The sequence below is a fragment of the Bombina bombina genome, chromosome 5 (assembly GCF_027579735.1).
Source record: "Bombina bombina isolate aBomBom1 chromosome 5, aBomBom1.pri, whole genome shotgun sequence".
Classification (NCBI taxonomy): Eukaryota; Metazoa; Chordata; class Amphibia; order Anura; family Bombinatoridae; genus Bombina; species Bombina bombina.
In genome coordinates this window covers 959,922,596-959,942,215 of record NC_069503.1, presented here as the reverse complement: position 1 = coordinate 959,942,215, position 19,620 = coordinate 959,922,596, and positions in this window count along the sequence as shown.

The following is a 19,620-nucleotide window of genomic DNA, read 5'->3' as shown; positions in this document are numbered from 1 at the left end:
AATATTATATACCCACTGAATAGCCACTTATACTAGTCTCCCTTTGCGAGTGCTCTACTTTCTGTTCGCTTGTCTCCTATTTTTTCTACATTTACTTGAACATTGAGCACCCTCCCCTGGTATTACTAGTCTATACTTCATTATATCAGATATTAGTATTATTGTCCCCAATTTGGGTGACTACTTTTATTGGTTAAATTGTGGTAAGCTAATACTTGATGGGGAATCATTAAATACAACTTCCATTACCACTATCCCTATCTTTATTATATAACATATTGTTTTTGCTGTTTATGACAGTTTTTTCTTTGGGATATTTACTATTATGAACATTGGGCATACCTAAGTATGACGTCCTCAAGTTTGTCACAGGATTTCAGGAACAGACAGGAACAACGAATGCAAGATATTGATAAAACTTGTGCTTCTTTTTGTGATAATGACACTCCTACACCTACTGAAATTAACAATTGGGAAGACGGACTAAAAACCCTAAGCTATCTCATTAAAAAACATACAAGGTCCTTCTGGAACAAGAGTTCCTATGACAAATACCTAGCACGACATATAATACCTAGGGGCTTACGGGTCCGTTTATTTCCTAGCTTCTCATTCCACATTGACTCTTATAAAGATAGATGGGAGCAAGCTCTTATAAACTGTTCAGAGGTTCTGGTAGCAATCTTGTCTGATTATGAGACTGAAGTAATGTCCAAATTAGACACAGGAATTAATGATTTTAACATTAAGCTACAGAAATTTGAGAATCTAGACAATTTTAAGAAGGCATATAAAGAAATGCGGGATGAACTAGACAATAAAGAAAAAGAAATTATTCAGACCAAGTGCTCAAAAATGAAACAAGACTTAAAAGATTTTGAGAAGGGAAAAATATTTACTTGGCATGAAAAACAAGCTAGACGGAGACCCATAAACAGTCTACCGCCATCCCTAAGTACTAATCAATCAGACTGTGAATCCTCTGCAGTTGAGAATATACTGAATCAAACTAGATCGAACAGTTTTTTAGGGAGAGGTACAGATTACCTCGAGAAGACCATAAAAGACAAACCAGAAGGGGCAGAGGCCAAAGGGGGAACCAGGAATATAAGGGACAGAGCCAAATGGGGGTACAGCATGGATGGTTACAGGAGGAGAGACGATTGGGGCAAGAGACCGAAATGGTAGTTGATAGCTCTGACCGACTGCAGATAATTAATCTCTCTAACCGAATTTTTACCCCAATACATGAACAAACAAATTCTATCAAAAGGACTATCATTTTCCCCCACTCCTAACCTTGACAAGTTTGAATTAATAAAAGATCTGTAACTTTTTTGTAGAAAACTTGCCCTTAAAAAAATGTATACCAATCATGATGATAATCTGACTGACGAATTAAAAACACTTGACACACTCATTGAGTTATGGAATGAGAATGAAGGAGGAAATTCTACTGAAACTGAAATCTTTTTGGATAAAAAGATTAAACTCAAATCTCAATATATGCCTCCTCTAAACAAGATCCCTCAAATCAAAGTATTCCTCAAAATGGTCATGTCTGATTTTTTAAAAATAAGAGAAACTGGCAAAGCCAATGTAAGCAAGGAAGAATTACAAGCACTCCAAGAGATAAATTCTTGGGAAGACATTGTGGTTAAACCTTCGGACAAGGGAGGAAACATAGTAATCTGGGATAAGGAAGACTATATCCTTGAGGCTAAGAGACAATTGAGTGATAAAAAGTGTTATAAACAACTATTCTCAAATCCTACGGCACAATTTTTGAATGAATATAATGTCTTAAATTAATTAATAATGCTAAATTGAATGATTTAATCAGTCAAAAAGAACACCGTTTCCTTCAGGTCAAAACACCAAAAATTGCCACCTTGTACCTTCTTCCCAAAATACATAAAAATGACAAAAAACCACCTGGTAGACCTATCGTGTCTAGTATTAACAGTCTGTGTGAATCAGCAAGTAGATTCCTAGACTTTTATTTAAGGGATATTGTCTGGTCTCTCCCTTCTTTCACCAGGGAGTAAGATTAATGAAATATCAGTGGATAAAGATGCCCTTCTAATCACATGTGACGTAGAATCACTTTATACGTCAATCAAACACAATTTTGGATGTGAAGCGGTGAGATATTTCCTTAGTATGCAGTCATCCAACAAAACAGAGAGAAACAACTTTATTCTTGAACTATTAAACTTTATGTTGAAACACAATTATTTTGTTTTCAACAACAAGTTTTACCTGCAAATACAAGGCACCGCCATGGGGTCATCATGCGCACCCACCTACGCTAACATATATTTAGGGTGGTGGGAGAGAGAATATGTATTTTGTGAGAGCATGACTAGATTTACTACACATATTAACTTATGGTGTAGATATATAGATGACCTATTTATTATATGGACGGGTAATGAAGAATTGTTCAAAGAATTTATAAAAATCTTAAATACCAATGTTATGAATCTGAAATTGACATATTATTTAAGTAAAGAAAAGGTTGAATTCTTGGATGTGACTATATTCAAAGATGCAGATAATGTGTTAAAATCTGACCTATATAGGAAGAATACAGCAACTAACTCCACTTTGCATTACAACAGTTGTCATACAACTCAGACCAAACGAGCTATCCCCACTGGGGAATTTCTCAGACTGAGACGAAACTGTACAGACTACTCGACTTTTAATCAAAGAGCTAAAGAGCTGACATCCCGACTCAAAGATAGAGGATACACTCGGGGAGTGATAAGAAGAGCCTATCAAAGAGCACGGAGAACGAAGAGGGATGAGCTGTTAGTGCCTAAAAGAAAACCTGAGAATGCATACAATGAAGTGAGATTTGTGACTGGTTTCAATGCGGAACATCAAACTATAACGAATATACTTAATAAACATTGTAACATCCTTAGGTCTGACAAAGACCTTTGTACAGTAATTGGTGACAGGATAAGTAAGATTTGGAAAAGAGCTCCAACCATAGGAAACAAACTTGTGAAAAGTCACTTTCTGAGGAAAAATCCAAGTACAAAAAATATTTGCGGAACGTACACTTGCGGTGCATGTAGTTTCTGCAAGTACATACACAATGAACGTGAATTTACCACAATTACTGGCTGTGTTAAAAGAATGCTCAGATTCTCTGACTGCAGGACAAAAAATGTGTATACTGTCTTTCATGTGTCTGACGGAAGAAGTATATAGGTATCACCACACGCGAATTACGTACGAGATTAGGAGAACATGTAAACAGCATCAAAAATTGCCAAAAAGACAAAGAAAGGAACAAGAACCTTATCCCTGTTGCAAAACACTATTTAAAAAGACATGGAACAAAGCCGGATTTAAAGGCATGTGTCTTACAAGTTATTAAACCGGGTATCAGAGGTGGGGACATAGAAACAATGTTACTGCAGGCAGAATGCAGGTGGATTTTCTGGTTGAATACTCTAATACCAAATGGCCTAAATGAACAATATGGATATAATTCCGATCACTAATACTTTGTGCATATATATGGTCCTGATCAGAACATCTTATACGGACAGTCTAAGTTATTTACATCAAATATCAGAGATACAATGGCATATACAGAATCAGTTTCCATCTAATTGATTCACTATGTATTTTATTATGTATCTTTATTTACTCTTTGATGAAATGAAGTATAACTTCTTGTTCTTCATAAAAAGACAATCCGTTGAACTAAAGCTTTTATATATTAAAGATCTCTGATTAAGAAAATGATCTTATCTTAAGAGGGCCAGATATTAATTTCTGGTTTCTTTCATTGTAATTGGCTTGATTCTTCTCTATATATATATATATTTTATGGCCATAATTGTGGCAGCTATACATTTGATTTCTTTTATGAACACATATCACTACCTAATTATAAATATACTATGTCATGACAGGGGTCTATTTATCATCTCTATCAACTAATTTATATTAATATTTGTGAATTGAATGATATGTTGAATTTACCATCATTCTAACTAATGATGATATTTTGCTCTTCAACAAAGGATAATCTATTGAACGATTAAAAATGACAAATCAATTATATCACCTTGTTAATATATATATATATTTTTATTTCTAATGATACACCTAATATCTTTGACTCTGACTATCTTTTGCATTACCATTTGTTATTAACTACTGTATTGATAGATTTACCAACATCGCGCAATGTGATATTCTAATGATCAAATTTGTTTTTGTTTTTTGTTCTTGCAAATGGTTGCGATTCCTCAGTAGGAGGTGAATTGATCTATGTGTAAAGCATTGTTTAAATAATTGGGATTCACTATAATCTTTAAATTTTCATCTCTGATCTGCATGATATGCACATGTCTGTTTCGTGATTCAATTACACAATGCTCTCTACGGCTTGGAGAGGTTATCATGTTGGTGCACTATGTGTTCATTTTTATTCACATATATTGAGGCAATAGAGAACATAAACAGACACCTTTCCTTTAGATACGTATTCCCACCTATTGAAAACTTGTGGCAGCTATACATTTGATTTCTCTTATGAACACATATCACTACCTAATTATAAATATACTATGTCATGTCAGGGGTCTATTTATCATCTCTATCAACTAATTTATATTAATATTTGTGAATTGAATTGAATGATATGTTGAATTTACCATCATTCTAAATAAAGATGATATTTTGCTCTTCAACAAAGGATAATCTATTGAACGATTAAAAATGACAAATCACTTATATCACCTTGTTGAGATATATATATATATATATATATATATATATATATATATATATATATATATTTCTGATGATTTGAATAGTGACATGATGTGAAGAGTATAATCATTTGAGATTAAAAATTATCCGCTTGTGACTGAAATTGAATCCCCATAGAATCATAATCATTTGAGATTAGAAAATGCTCCGTTTGTGACTGAAATAGAATCTCATTCCTATTACTATGTTTACAGTGTCTGATGTCAACCATGAATATACATAACACTAGAGAGCATATATGCTCCACTTTCCGTTTTTGACAATCCGTTTTTGACAATTGCTTTGACACTTGTTTTGTTGTAAGACCCACAGCCTCTCCCCCTATAAACTGTAATTTGTCTCTGTTCCTGGTCATGTGACATTAACTGACCAATTATGGGAGGACACTCTCTATTGGTTCACACGGAGGTGTGAACTATCTACACGATTTGATTGGCTACTTGCCCTATATATGCTATGTGGCTACAGTCAGTCCGGTTAGCCTTTGAGAAAGCCAAGCCAGGCGAAATGTACATCAAGGCACTCTTCCTACGGCTGTATCAACCACTAAGTGTAACTATGCAAGTCACATTTCACTAGTCAATGTGTTTATTATAACATATCTATAGAATCATATTACCTTTCATTCATCGTATTTTTGGTTTAATTTGTGTTTGTGAAAACTTCACTCTTGCCTATACAAATGGGTCTGTGTAATATGCTGAATGTATGGACTATGTGAATCTTGCTACCTACACTTCCCCACTATACTAATTTTGTCATAGGGAATATTTTGGACAGACCTACACCGGTCCAGTATTGCACTAGATAGTATAATTTTGTTTGAGGTCAATCCTCTTTTTTAGATAGATTTTGGTGCAATCAGTGAACCATTTTTTGGTGTATATCTGCCTAAAAATCCCTCGTACTCTGTTCTGAGTTTCTATGGTATACATTCTGGGGTCATTGTGGATATACAGCCGTTTATTATTTGTTTGTGCTTTAATCTAAGTATTAATCACTACTTATATAGTAGTTTTTTATCATTTTTTTTTTTTAATAATAAATGTTAAGTTTTAATATTATATACCCACTGAATAGCCACTTATACCAGTCTCCCTTTGCGAGTGCTCTACTTTCTGTTCGCTTGTCTCCTATTTTTTCTACATTTACTTGAACATTGAGCACCCTCCCCTGGTATTACTAGTCTATACTTCATTATATCAGATATTAGTATTATTGTCCCCAATTTGGGTGACTACTTTTATTGGTTAAATTGTGGTAAGCTAATACTTGATGGGGAATCATTAAATACAACTTCCATTACCACTATCCCTATCTTTATTATATAACATCTTTACAAAATTAGTAATGCCCTATTTAACATTCAAGTAAAAAAATATTTTAATGTTATTTTAATTATTGTAGGAAAGGGGGACAGATGTGACTGAATTGATTTCTTATATTACTGTTCTGTTTATTTATTGCAAAATATGAATGGTGCGGTGCTAATGTGCAGTTTATGCTCACCGCTCACTTACAGACAGCGCTAGTATTACGAGTTTTTACAACCCAGACAAGAAGTGAGTGTTGAGCAAAATTCTGCTCCTTACTCCAATACCAGCGCTGCTTATGTTAGCGGTGAGCTGGTGTAACGTGCTTGTGCGCGATTTCACCATAGGAATCAACGGGGAGAGCCGGCTGAAAAAAAGTCTAACACCTGCAAAAGAGCAGTGTAAAGCTCCTTAACGCACCCCCATTGATTCCTATGGGGAAATCAAATTTATGTCTACACCCTAACATGAACCCCGAGTCTAAACACCCCTAATCTTACACTTATTAACCCCTAATCTGCCACCCATGACATCGCCGGCACCTGCATTATAATTATTAACCCCTAATCTGCCGCTCCGCACACCGCCGCCACCTACATTATACTTATGAACCCCTAATCTGCTGCCCCCAACATCGCCGAACACCTACATTATATATATTAACCCCTAATCCGTCGCCTCCTATGTCGCCGCCATCTACCTACATTTATTATCCCCTAATCTGCCGCCCCCAACGTCGCCGCCACTATATTAAAGTTATTAACCCCTAAACCTAAGTCTAACCCTAAACCTAACACCCCCTAACTTAAATATAATTAAAAGAAATCTAAATACAATTACTACAATTAACTAAATTATTCCTATTTAAAACGAAAATTCTTACCTGTAAAATACACCCTAAGCTAGCTACAATATAACTAATAGTTACATTGTAGCTATTTTAGGATTTATTTTTATTTTACAGGCAATTTTGTATTTATTTTAACTAGGTGCAATAGTTATTAAATAGTTATTAACTATTTAATAACTACCTAGCTCAAATAAATATAAAGTTACCTGTAAAATAAAACCTAACCTAAGTTACAATTACACCTAACACTACACTATAATTAAATTATTTCCCTAAATTAAATACAATAAAATAAAATAATCTAAAGTACAAAAACAAACAAACACTAAATTACAGAAAATAATAAACAAATTACAATATTTTTAAACTAATTACACCTAATCTAATCCCCCTAACAAAATAAAAAAGCCCCCCAAAATAAAAAAGCCCTACCCTACACTAATTTACAAATAACCCTTAAAAGGGTCTTTTGTGGGGCACTGCCCCAAAGTAATCAGCTCGTTTACCTGTAAAAAAAAAATTACAAATCCCCCCCCAACATTAAAACCCACCACTCACACAACCAACCCAACTCTAAAACCCACCCAATACCCCCTTAAAAAAAAAAACTAACACTAACCCCCTTGAAGATCCCCTTACAGGGAGAAGTCTTCATCCAACTGGGCCAAAGTCCTCAATGAAGCCGGGAGAAGTATTTCATCCAAATGGAAAAAACCACTGGCGCTATAAGGAATAAGCTAGGATTTATACTACCTATTCAAGGTTAAAACTTATCTAAGTATAATGTGTAAGCAATTTAGCTTGGTGAATTGACGTGATAAGGTCTCTATGAGATAAGCTAAACTCAAAGTATAATATGTAAATAAAGATATATATAAAGTGAATCTATAGATGTGTGACACAACTATAATAAGTGTTCAAAAAACAGGTCTGTATATACAGACGATAATAAATGGTGTCCGTTATAACAGAAAAATAAGTAAGATAAGGAAGTGATAGAGTAAATATAGTCTTATTTAATAACCTTAAAACGATTAAAACAAATACATATGATTTAAAACATATGAATTAAAGCATAGGGACGTCTCCCTGTAGGAACTTAGCATATATGTTTTTAGGCAGTCTATTTGCCTTTCAAGAAGTAGGGCAATGAGAAGTTTAAAACTGGATAAATTTCGACACTCTGATGTGCAACAGTCATAGTATATAAACCGTAAGGTACCTTACAAATGTCCGTTGAAAATTGGAGTCACCTCTGAGCTGATGTGCCGCTTCTTTAAGCATCTGTATGTGTCGAATTCTTTTGCAGCTTGATACAAAACCGCAAGCCTCAGATGCTATTGGCAGTTGAGAGTCACACCCCTCTTTTGATAGGCTGTGAGGGTAAACACTGGATTCTATGCGTGTAAGTATGCTAAACACTCTTGAAGAGATATTTAGAAGCGGCTGTAATTCTTCTACTTAAACAAGCTTGAGCATAAAAACTTGCAATATTTGGAGTTCGCTGTAATTGCGGTGATGAAGTTTGCACTTAGTCGTTTACTGTTCAGATCCCTGGTCCTCAAGGTGGCTTTTTCTCCTAAATCGTAGAAATTATAGAGTCCACTGGAGGGGCTGGATCGCAGCTTTTAAGTGTAAAACAAATGTAGATGTGCCCAAATGATGAAGTTGATGAGTCTGGAGTAAATTCTACGCATTTCACCCTAAGAGGGCTTTTTCAAGATACTCCAGATAGGTTAGGTGCACCTTTTTAAAGGTGATTCTTGCATTCTATTGGTTAGTAATTGTAGCGATTTGATAGGTGCCTGGAAGCGACACCTTCTTCAATATAAAGGTGGAATCCATAGTTAAAAAAATAAAATAATTTTATCTATAAAGGTGGTAATGTAGATTAAATAGAGTAAAAGCTACATTTATGTGTGAGCGTTAAACAACTATCTGGCAATAAAGCGAGATAAGCAGTTCGCAACAAAAATTAATAACCTATATATTAAGGTATTAAAATGAACAAACAATAAATGCCTGTGTATATTCAAAACATATAATGAGGTATAGCTAATATCAGGGATGATAGAAATATTTAAAGTGCATATATATATATATATATATATATATATATATATATATATATATATATATATATATATATATATATATATATATATATATATATATATATATATATATATATAATACTGTTCATAGACCTAGTATAAAATGAACTCCTATAAAATTAGAAATGAAAATTATAAAATTAATAGAAAATGCATCAATGTATTGTAGAATATCTAATAAATAAATCAGAGCATAATTAGGGATATAAAGGGGTTATGGTATATATATATATATATATATATATATATATATATATATATATATATACACACATATGCATATATATATATATATATAAAAATATATACAAGCATACCTTAATATATATAAAAAAACTACTCACAATTAATAAGCCAATAAGTGGTAAGGGGGGACAAAGATAACCATCATCACACAATATATAAAAATAAAATTTATAAAAATAGGGAGATTTCTAATTCTGAATTTAATCCTAGGGGCTGAAGGGTTTGTAGAGTATATATGGTCTCAGATTCTAGTCTAAGGAGTTTGACTTCTAGATTCCCTCCCCTCCAATTTGGTGTGATCTTTTTAATCTCCCAAAATTTAAAATCTGACAAATTATTGTTATGTTTTTCTTTAAAATGTTGGTACAAATATGTGTCTTTTTTTCCTTTTTCAATTGTCCAAAGATGTTCATGGATTCTTTCCCCAAGGGTTCTGGTTGTTTCTCCAATGTATCCAATGTATTGTTTGTTACATGTACATTGGATCATGTATACCACCCTCTTATCTTGGCATCTGATGGTGCAATCTATTTCATATACTTTTCCTGTTTGTGTGGACCCTTAATGTCATTACCTAATAGGCTAATTTGTTTACTTTTATGATGTTCAGTCTTGAACTCACTAGGAGCTAAAATGGTCTTAAGGTTTTTCGCCTTTCTATAGATGAAATTAGGATAAGGGGAAACTTTATCGCCTATTATTGGATCATTTTGTACTAAGTGCCAGTGTTTGTTCACAATTTTTTTCAGGGTTTTAAATTCGTCATTATAGTTAGTAATTAGTGGTACATTGATAATGGTATTGCCCGGAACGTTTAGTTTAGATCTTTCTTTATATTTAAGGAATTCATTCCTATCAGTTAGTTCTATATCTTTTTTGGCTATAGTTATTACATCCTTCTTATAACCTTTCTCTAAAAATTTTCTTTCAAGGAACTCTGCTTGTTCCAAATAGTCAGTTTTTTTAGAGCAATTTCGACGTAATCGAATACATTGTCCCTTAGGGACATTTTCTTTCCATCTTCTCAGATGACAGCTTTCTGAATGTATTAAGTTGTTGGCATCTACTGTTTTAAAGTGTGTTTTTGTATTTAATGAATTTTCAATTATTTCAATTTCTAAATCAAGGAATATTATCTTTGTTCTACTGATAGTATTGGTGAATTTTAGACCTATAGTTACCCATGAATAGATTGGCGTAGCTTGGCGCAAACCTCATGCCCATAGCTGTACCTGTTATCTGTAGGAAAAATTTCCCATTAAAAGAAAAATAATTTTGGTTAAGGATAAAAGAGATTCCATCCAATATGAATTTGGCCTGATCTTTCTGTAGTGTTTTATCATTATGTAAAAAGTTCTCCACTGCTATTATGCCGTAATTATGTTTAATGCTGGTGTAAAGTGATGAAACATCGCTGGTTATGAGTAGTGATGTTGCGAACCTAAAATTTTAGGTTCGCAAACGGCGGACTCGAACTTCCGCAAATGTTCGTGAACTGGCGAACCGGGCGAACCGCCATTGACTTCAATAGGCAGACGAACTTTAAAACCCACAAGGACTCTTTCTGCCCACAATAGTGATGGAAAAGTTGTTTCAAGGGGACTAACACCTGGACTGTGGCATGCCGGAGGGGGATCCATGGCAAAACTCCCACAGAAAATTACATAGTTGATGCAGAGTCTGGTTTTAACCCACAAAGGGCCTAAATCACCTAACATTCCTAAATTGTTTGGAATAACGTGCTTTAAAACATCAGGTATGATGTATCGATCAGGTAGTTGTAAGGGTTACGCCCGCTTCACAGTGACAGACCAAACTCCCCGTGTAACGCACCGCAAACAACCACAAACAACCGCAAACATTCCATTTTCACAACCACAAGATAGATAGATTTGATGGATAGATACATTGAAGGCAACTTCAATTAGATTACACTATCAGACTGATGTTTCACAGTCAAAAAATATATTTTTTAAATATTTACACTACTGTTATAACAAACATGATTGGTGGCACTAGTTGGCAAGTGGGCCTGGCACAGACGCTGGGAGGTAGGCAACTGCAATTCAATTGCACTAGCAGACTGATGATTCACAGTCAAAAAAGTTTTTATTTAAAATATTTACACTACTGTTATAACAAACATGATTGGTGGCACTAGTTGGCAAGTGGGCCTGGCACAGACGCTGGGAGGTAGGCAACTGCAATTCAATTGCACTAGCAGACTGATGATTCACAGTCAAAAAAGTTTTTATTTAAAATATTTACACTACTGTTATAACAAATATGATTCGTGGCACTAGTTGGAAAGTGGGCCTGGCACACACGCTGGCAGACAGGCAACTGCAATTAAATAACAATAGCAGACTGATGTAAAAGTTTTTTTTTTTTAAAGTTACACTATTGTTACAATAGATAGGAGTGATGGCACTCAGGATAGAAGTAGGCACAGTATGTGCTGGCAGCCTGACACACAGGCTGGCACTAGTGGCAGGCTGGCCTGGCAACTAAAATTAAATAACACTAGAAGACTGATGTAAAAGTTTTTTTTTACAAAATTTAAACTAATGTTACACCAGATAGGAGTTATGGACTGGCACTGAGGATGGAAGTAGGCACAGTATATGCTGGCAGCCTGACACACAGGCTGGCACTAATGGCAGCCAGGCTGGCCTGGCAACTAAAATTAAATAACACTAGAAGAGGACTGATGTAAAAAAAAATTTTTTTAAAAAATTTACACTAATGTTACACCAGATATAAGTGGTGGAAAAAAGAGTTATTAATCACACTATATGATGTGGGCCTGACACACAGGCCTGATGGAAAATGAAATTAGATTACACTAGCAAAATTATTTAAACATATTTTTTTAAAAATTTCCAATAATGTTAAGCAGATATGAGTGGTGGCTGGCACAGCAATTAACCACAGTATATGCTGTGTAAGCCTGACACACAGGCCTGATAGAAAATGAAATTAGATTACACTAGCAAAATGATTTAAAAGTTTTGTTGTTTAAATTTACACTAATGTTAAGCAGATATGAGTGGTGGCTGGCACAGAGCAATTAACCACAGTATATGCTGTGTGAGCCTGAGACACAGGCCTGATAGAAAATGAAATTAGATTACACTAGCAAAATGATTTAAAAGTTTTGTTGGTTAAATTTACACTAATGTTAAGCAGATATCAGTGGTGGCACTAATCACAGTATATGCTGTGAACCTCACACACAGGCTGAAAGCCAGGCAAATGCAAATAAAATTACAAATAAAAAAAAAAAAAAACGACTGAAGTTATAGCCCTAAAAAGGGCTTTTGGGGTGCTGTCCTTACAGCAGAGATTAGATGAGTCCTTCAGGACTGTAGTGGACACTAAATACACTAGCCTAGCTATCTATTTCCCTATAATGTCAGCAGCAACACTAAAGCTCCTCTCACTAAGAAAGCAAGATCGTAATGAATCTAAAATGGCTGCTGCCAAGGAGCTGGGAGGGTCTGTGAGGGAGTGTCTGCTGCTGATGTGCGGCTCAAATGTGTCAGAAGGCTGTGAGATACAGGGTCAAAGTTTCCTCAATGATGACACATAGGGGGCGGATCAAACATCGCATATGTTCACCCTCAGCGGCGAATGCGAACAAGCTATGTTCGCCGGGAACTCTTCTTCGGCGAACAGTTAGCGACATCACTAGTTATGAGGTAATAGTTATTTTGCCCTTCTAGTTTATCCAGAGTTTGTAGTACATCTGTAGTATCTTTTACGTATGATGGAAGAGTTCTGATGTATTTTTGTAGAAATGTATCAATATTTTCTGAAAGATTGCATGTTAATGATCCGATACCAGAAATGATTGGTCTCCCTGACGGGTTTTTTATGTCCTTATGTATTTTGGGGAGGTAATAGAAAATAGGTATTTTGGGGAATTTTGGTGATAGATATTTGAATTCTTTAATGTTGATAATGCCTTTCTGTTTTGCTTCATCTAGTAGTATATTTAATCTATTAGAATATATGTTTTTTGGATCTGATTTGAGTATAGTGTAAGTTGTTTGGTCATTAAGTAGTCTATTGGATTCTTTTAGATAATCTGTTTTATTCCCCTTTATCTGCTTGTTTAATTACAATGTTTTTATTCTTTTGTAGACTTTGCATTGCTTGTTTTTCTTTTAGAGAAAGATTATATTTAATATGATTTTTTGGGTTTGCATTTTGTACATCTTTTTGGACTAACTGTTCAAATAATTCTAAATTACTTCCACGTTCATGTCTTGGATAGAATTTTGATCTTTCTTTTAGATCTGTATGTATATAACTTGGGGAGTGGTTCGCATTAGTGGTAGGATTAGAGGGCATTGGGAAATTTCATTCAATAGGGTTTTTGATGATATATTTTTTTAAATTTAGTTTTCTAACAAATTGGCTTATGTTAATATGTGTTTGGAATTTATTCATTATAGTAGATGGTGCGAATGATAGACCTCTGTTCAGAACTTTTATTTCTTCTTTATTTAATATTACACTGCTCAGATTAAAAAGACCCTTGGCCACTACTTTGTTCTCTTGTAGTCCCTTGTTTTTGTTTCTTCCTCTACACCCTCTCTAAGTCTTTTTCTTGGGCTTTTTTGAGATCTTTGTGTTTCTTTTTCTATCCTTGGTCCTAATCTTGGTGATTCTAGGTCTATTGGGCCCGGGGATAAAAAATTATTTTGTGTAGTGTTTTCATTTTCTCTTTGAGTTTGAATAGCTGTAAATCTATTTTTAGTTGGTATTTGCCAGTGTGGCTTATCCTCAGTGTAATTGTAATTTCTATATTTAGGGTAAGTCCAATTGTTTTCATTTCTCTCCTGTTTTGTGTTATGTCTATCATAGTCATCATCATATGATGTTTGGTATTCATTAGAATAGTTTCTTCTATAGTTGTAATTCCTATGTGGATATGTGTTATCATAATACATCCTTGGTTTCTTATAATAAGTGTTTCGTCTAGTGTGCATGTTATCTATTTCTGTCCTTTCTCTATTAGGATGTGGTTTGTTCCAATTTTGTCTAGTGTATATAGTATCCATATTGGACCTTCTTTCTCTGTTGTGGTATGCTTGATTCCACTCTCTTCTGTTGTAATTATCATTAGTATGGTATTGATAGAAAGGTGTTGATAGAAAGGGGGGGGGGAGTTGTAATTTTAGATAAAACAGACTATCTAAAAGAATCAAATAGACTACTTAATGACCAAACAACTTACACTATACTAAAAATCAGATCCAACAAACATATATTCTAATAGATTAAATCTACTACTAACATTAAAGAATTCAAATATCTATCACCAAAATACCTATTTTCTATTACCTCCCCAAAATACATAAGGACATAAAAAACCCGCAAGGTAGACCAATCATCATCATCATCGGATCATTAACATGCAATCTTTCAAAATATATTGATAAATTTATACAGAAATATGTCAGAACTCTTCCATCATACCTAAAAGATACTACAGATGTACTACAAACTCTGGATAAACTATGGCAAAATAATTATTACCTCATAACCAGCGATGTTTCATCCCTTTACACCAGCATTCAACATAATTACGGCATAAAAGCAGTGGAGAACTTTTTACATAATGATAAAACACTACAGAAAGATCAGGCCAAATTCATATTGGATGGAATCTCTTTTATCCTAAACCAAAATTATTTTTCTTTTAATGGGAACCATGAGCTTGGCGCAAACCTCGTGCTATACAAACAATACATAGATGATATCCTGATGGTATGGAGTGGAGACATCATCCATTTAGATAAATTCTTAGGTGATATGAATCATACCACTATAGGTCTAAAATTCACCAATACTATCAGTAGAACAAAGATAATATTCCTTGATTTAGAAATTGAAATAATTGAAAATTCATTAAATACAAAAACACACTTGATGCCAACAACTTAATACATTCAGAAAGCTGTCATCTGAGAAGATGGAAAGAAAATGTCCCTAAGGGACAATGTATTCGATTACGTCGAAATTGCTTTAAAAAAACTGACTATTTGGAACAAGCAGAGTTCCTTGAAAGAAAATTTTTAGAGAAAGGTTATAAGAAGGATGTAATAACTAAAACCCAAAAAGATATAGAACTAACTGATAGGAATGAATTCCTTAAATATAAAGAAAGATCTAAACTAAACGTTCCGGGCAATACCATTATCAATGTACCAATAATTACTAACTATAATGACGACTTTAAAACCCTGAAAAAAATTGTGAACAAACACTGGCACTTAGTACAAAATGATCCAATAATAGGCGATAAAGTTTCCCCTTATCCTAATTTCATCTATAGAAAGGCGAAAAACCTTAAGACCATTTTAGCTCCTAGTGAGTTCAAGACTGAACATCATAAAAGTAAACAAATTAGCCTATTAGGTAATGACATTAAGGGATTTTTTCCTTGCTTTGGATGCAAGTCATGCCAATATAGTTGCAAAACAAAAAATTACAAGTCCACACAAACAGGAAAAGTATATGAAATTGATTGCACCATCAGATGCCAAGCTAAAGGGGTGGTATACATGATCCAATGTACATGTAAAAAAACAATACATTGGAGAAACAACCAGAACCCTTAGGGAAAGAATCCATGAACATCTTTGGACAATTGAAAAAGGAAAAAAAGACACATATTTGTACCAACATTTTAAAGAAAAACATAACAATAATTTGTCAGATTTTAAATTTTGGGGGATTAAAAAGATCACACCAAATTGGAGGGGAGGGAATCTAGAAGTCGAACTCCTTAGACTAGAATCTGAGACCATATATACTCTACAAACCCTTCAGCCCCTAGGATTAAATTCAGAATTAGAAATCTCCCTATTTTTATAAATTTTATTTTTATATATTGTGTGATGATGGTTATCTTTGTCACCCCTTACCACTTATTGGCTTATTAATTGTGAGTTGTTGTTTTTTATATATATATTAAGGTATGCTTGTATATATGTATATATATGCATTAGTTTAGTGTATATATGTATGTGTATGTATATATATATATATATATATATATATATATATATATATATATACCATAACCCATATATATCCCTAATTTATTTATTAGATATTCTACAATACATTGATGCATTTTCTATTAATTTTATAATTTTCATTTCTAATTTTATAGGAGTTCATTTTATACTAGGTCTATGAACAGTATTATATATACAGGGAGTGCAGAATTATTAGGCAAGTTGTATTTTTGAGGATTAATTTTATTATTGAACAACAACCATGTTCTCAATGAACCCAAAAAACTCATTAATATCAAAGCTGAATAGTTTTGGAAGTAGTTTTTAGTTTGTTTTTAGTTATAGCTATTTTAGGGGGATATCTGTGTGTGCAGGTGACTATTACTGTGCATAATTATTAGGCAACTTAACAAAAAACAAATATATACCCATTTCAATTATTTATTTTTACCAGTGAAACCAATATAACATCTCAACATTCACAAATATACATTTCTGACATTCAAAAACAAAACAAAAACAAATCAGTGACCAATATAGCCACCTTTCTTTGCAAGGACACTCAAAAGCCTGCCATCCATGGATTCTGTCAGTGTTTTGATCTGTTCACCATCAACATTGCGTGCAGCAGCAACCACAGCCTCCCAGACACTGTTCAGAGAGGTATACTGTTTTCCCTCCTTGTAAATCTCACATTTGATGATGGACCACAGGTTCTCAATGGGGTTCAGATCAGGTGAACAAGGAGGCCATGTCATTAGATTTTCTTCTTTTATACCCTTTCTTGCCAGCCACGCTGTGGAGTACTTGGACGCGTGTGATGGAGCATTGTCCTGCATGAAAATCATGTTTTTCTTGAAGGATGCAGACTTCTTCCTGTACCACTGCTTGAAGAAGGTGTCTTCCAGAAACTGGCAGTAGGACTGGGAGTTGAGCTTGACTCCATCCTCAACCCGAAAAGGCCCCACAAGCTCATCTTTGATGATACCAGCCTAAACCAGTACTCCACCTCCACCTTGCTGGCGTCTGAGTCAGACTGGAGCTCTCTGCCCTTTACCAATCCAGCCACGGCCCATCCATCTGGCCCATCAAGACTCACTCTCATTTCATCAGTCCATAAAACCTTAGAAAAATCAGTCTTGAGATATTTCTTGGCCCAGTCTTGACGTTTCAGCTTGTGTGTCTTGTTCAGTGGTGGTCGTCTTTCAGCCTTTCTTACCTTGGCCATGTCTCTGAGTATTGCACACCTTGTGCTTTTGGGCACTCCAGTGATGTTGCAGCTCTGAAATATGGCCAAACTGGTGGCAAGTGGCATCTTGGCAGCTGCACGCTTGACTTTTCTCAGTTCATGGGCAGTTATTTTGCGCCTTGGTTTTTCCACATGCTTCTTGCGACCCTGTTGACTATTTTGAATGAAACGCTTGATTGTTCGATGATCACACTTCAGAAGCTTTGCAATTTTAAGAGTGCTGCATCCCTCTGCAAGATATCTCACTATTTTTGACTTTTCTGAGCCTGTCAAGTCCTTCTTTTGACCCATTTTGCCAAAGGAAAGGAAGTTGCCTAATAATTATGCACACCTGATATAGGGTGTTGATGTCATTAGACCACACCCCTTCTCATTACAGAGATGCACATCACCTAATATGCTTATTTGGTAGTAGGCTTTCGAGCCTATACAGCTTGGAGTAAGACAACATGCATAAAGAGGATGATGTGGTCAAAATACTAATTTGCCTAATAATTCTGCACTCCCTGTATATATATATATATATATATATATATATATATGCACTTTAAATATTTCTATCATCCCTGATATTAGCTATACCTCATATGTTTTGAATATACACAGACATCTATTGTTTGTTCATTTTAATACCTTAATATAAAGGTTATTAATTATTGTTGCGAACTGCTTATCTCGCTTTATTGCCAGATAGTTGTTTAACGCTCACACATAAATGTAGCTTTTACTCTATTTAATCTACATTACCACCTTTATAGATGAAATTATTTTATTTTTTTAACTATGGATTCCACCTTATATTGAAGAAGGTGTCTCTTCCAGGCTTCTATCAAATCGCTACAATTACTTACCAATAGAATGCAAGAATCACCTTTAAAAAGGTGCACCTAACCTATCTGGAGTATCTTGATAAAGCCCTCTTAAGGTAAAAGCCGTATAATTTACTCCAGACTCATCAACTTCATCATTTGGACACATCTACATTTGTTTTACACTTAAAAGCTGCGATCCAGCCCCTCCAGTGGACTCTATAATTTCTACGATTTAGGAGAAAAAGCCACCTTGAGGACCAGGGATCTGAACAGTAAACGACTAAGTGCAAACTTCATCACCGCAATTACAGCGGACTCCAAATATTGCAAGTTTTTATGCTCAAGCTTGTCTAAGCAGAAGAATTACAGCCGCTTCTAAATATATCTTCAAGAGCGTTTAGCATACTTACACGCATAGAATCCAGCGTGTACCCTCACAGCCTATCAAAAGAGGGGTGTGACTCTCAACTGCCAATATCATCTGAGGCTTGCGGTTCTGTATCAAGCCGTGAAAGAATTCGATACATACAGATGCTTAAAGAAGCGGCACATCAGCTCAGAGGTGACTCCAATTTTCAACGGACATTTGTAAGGAACCTTACGGTTTATATACTATGACTGTTGCACATCAAATAGTGGCGAAATTTATCCAGTTTTAAACTTCTCATTGCCCTACTTATTGAAAGGCAAATAGACTGCCTAAAAACATATATGCTAAGTTCCTACAGGGAGATGTCCCTATGTTTTAATTCATATGTTTTAAATCATATGTATTTGTTTTAATCGTTTTAAGGTTATTAAATAAGACTATATTTACTCTATCACTTCCTTACTTTACTTATTTTTCTTTTATAACGGACACCATTTATTATCGTCTGTATATACAGACCTGTTTTTTGAACACTTATTATAGTTGTGTCACACATCTATAGATTCACTTTATATATATATATATCTTTATTTACATATTATACTTTGAGTTTAGTTTATCTCATAGAGACCTTATCACGTCAATTCACCAAGCTAAATTGCTTACACATTATACTTAGATAAGTTTTAACCTTGAATAGGTAGTATAAATCCTAGCTTATTCCTTATAGCGCCAGTGTTTTTTTCCATTTGTACATCCCTGTTTTCACATATACTACTGAGGAGGAGTAGTTTCTTTCCACTAGGCATTTAGGATTTATAGTCAGTGC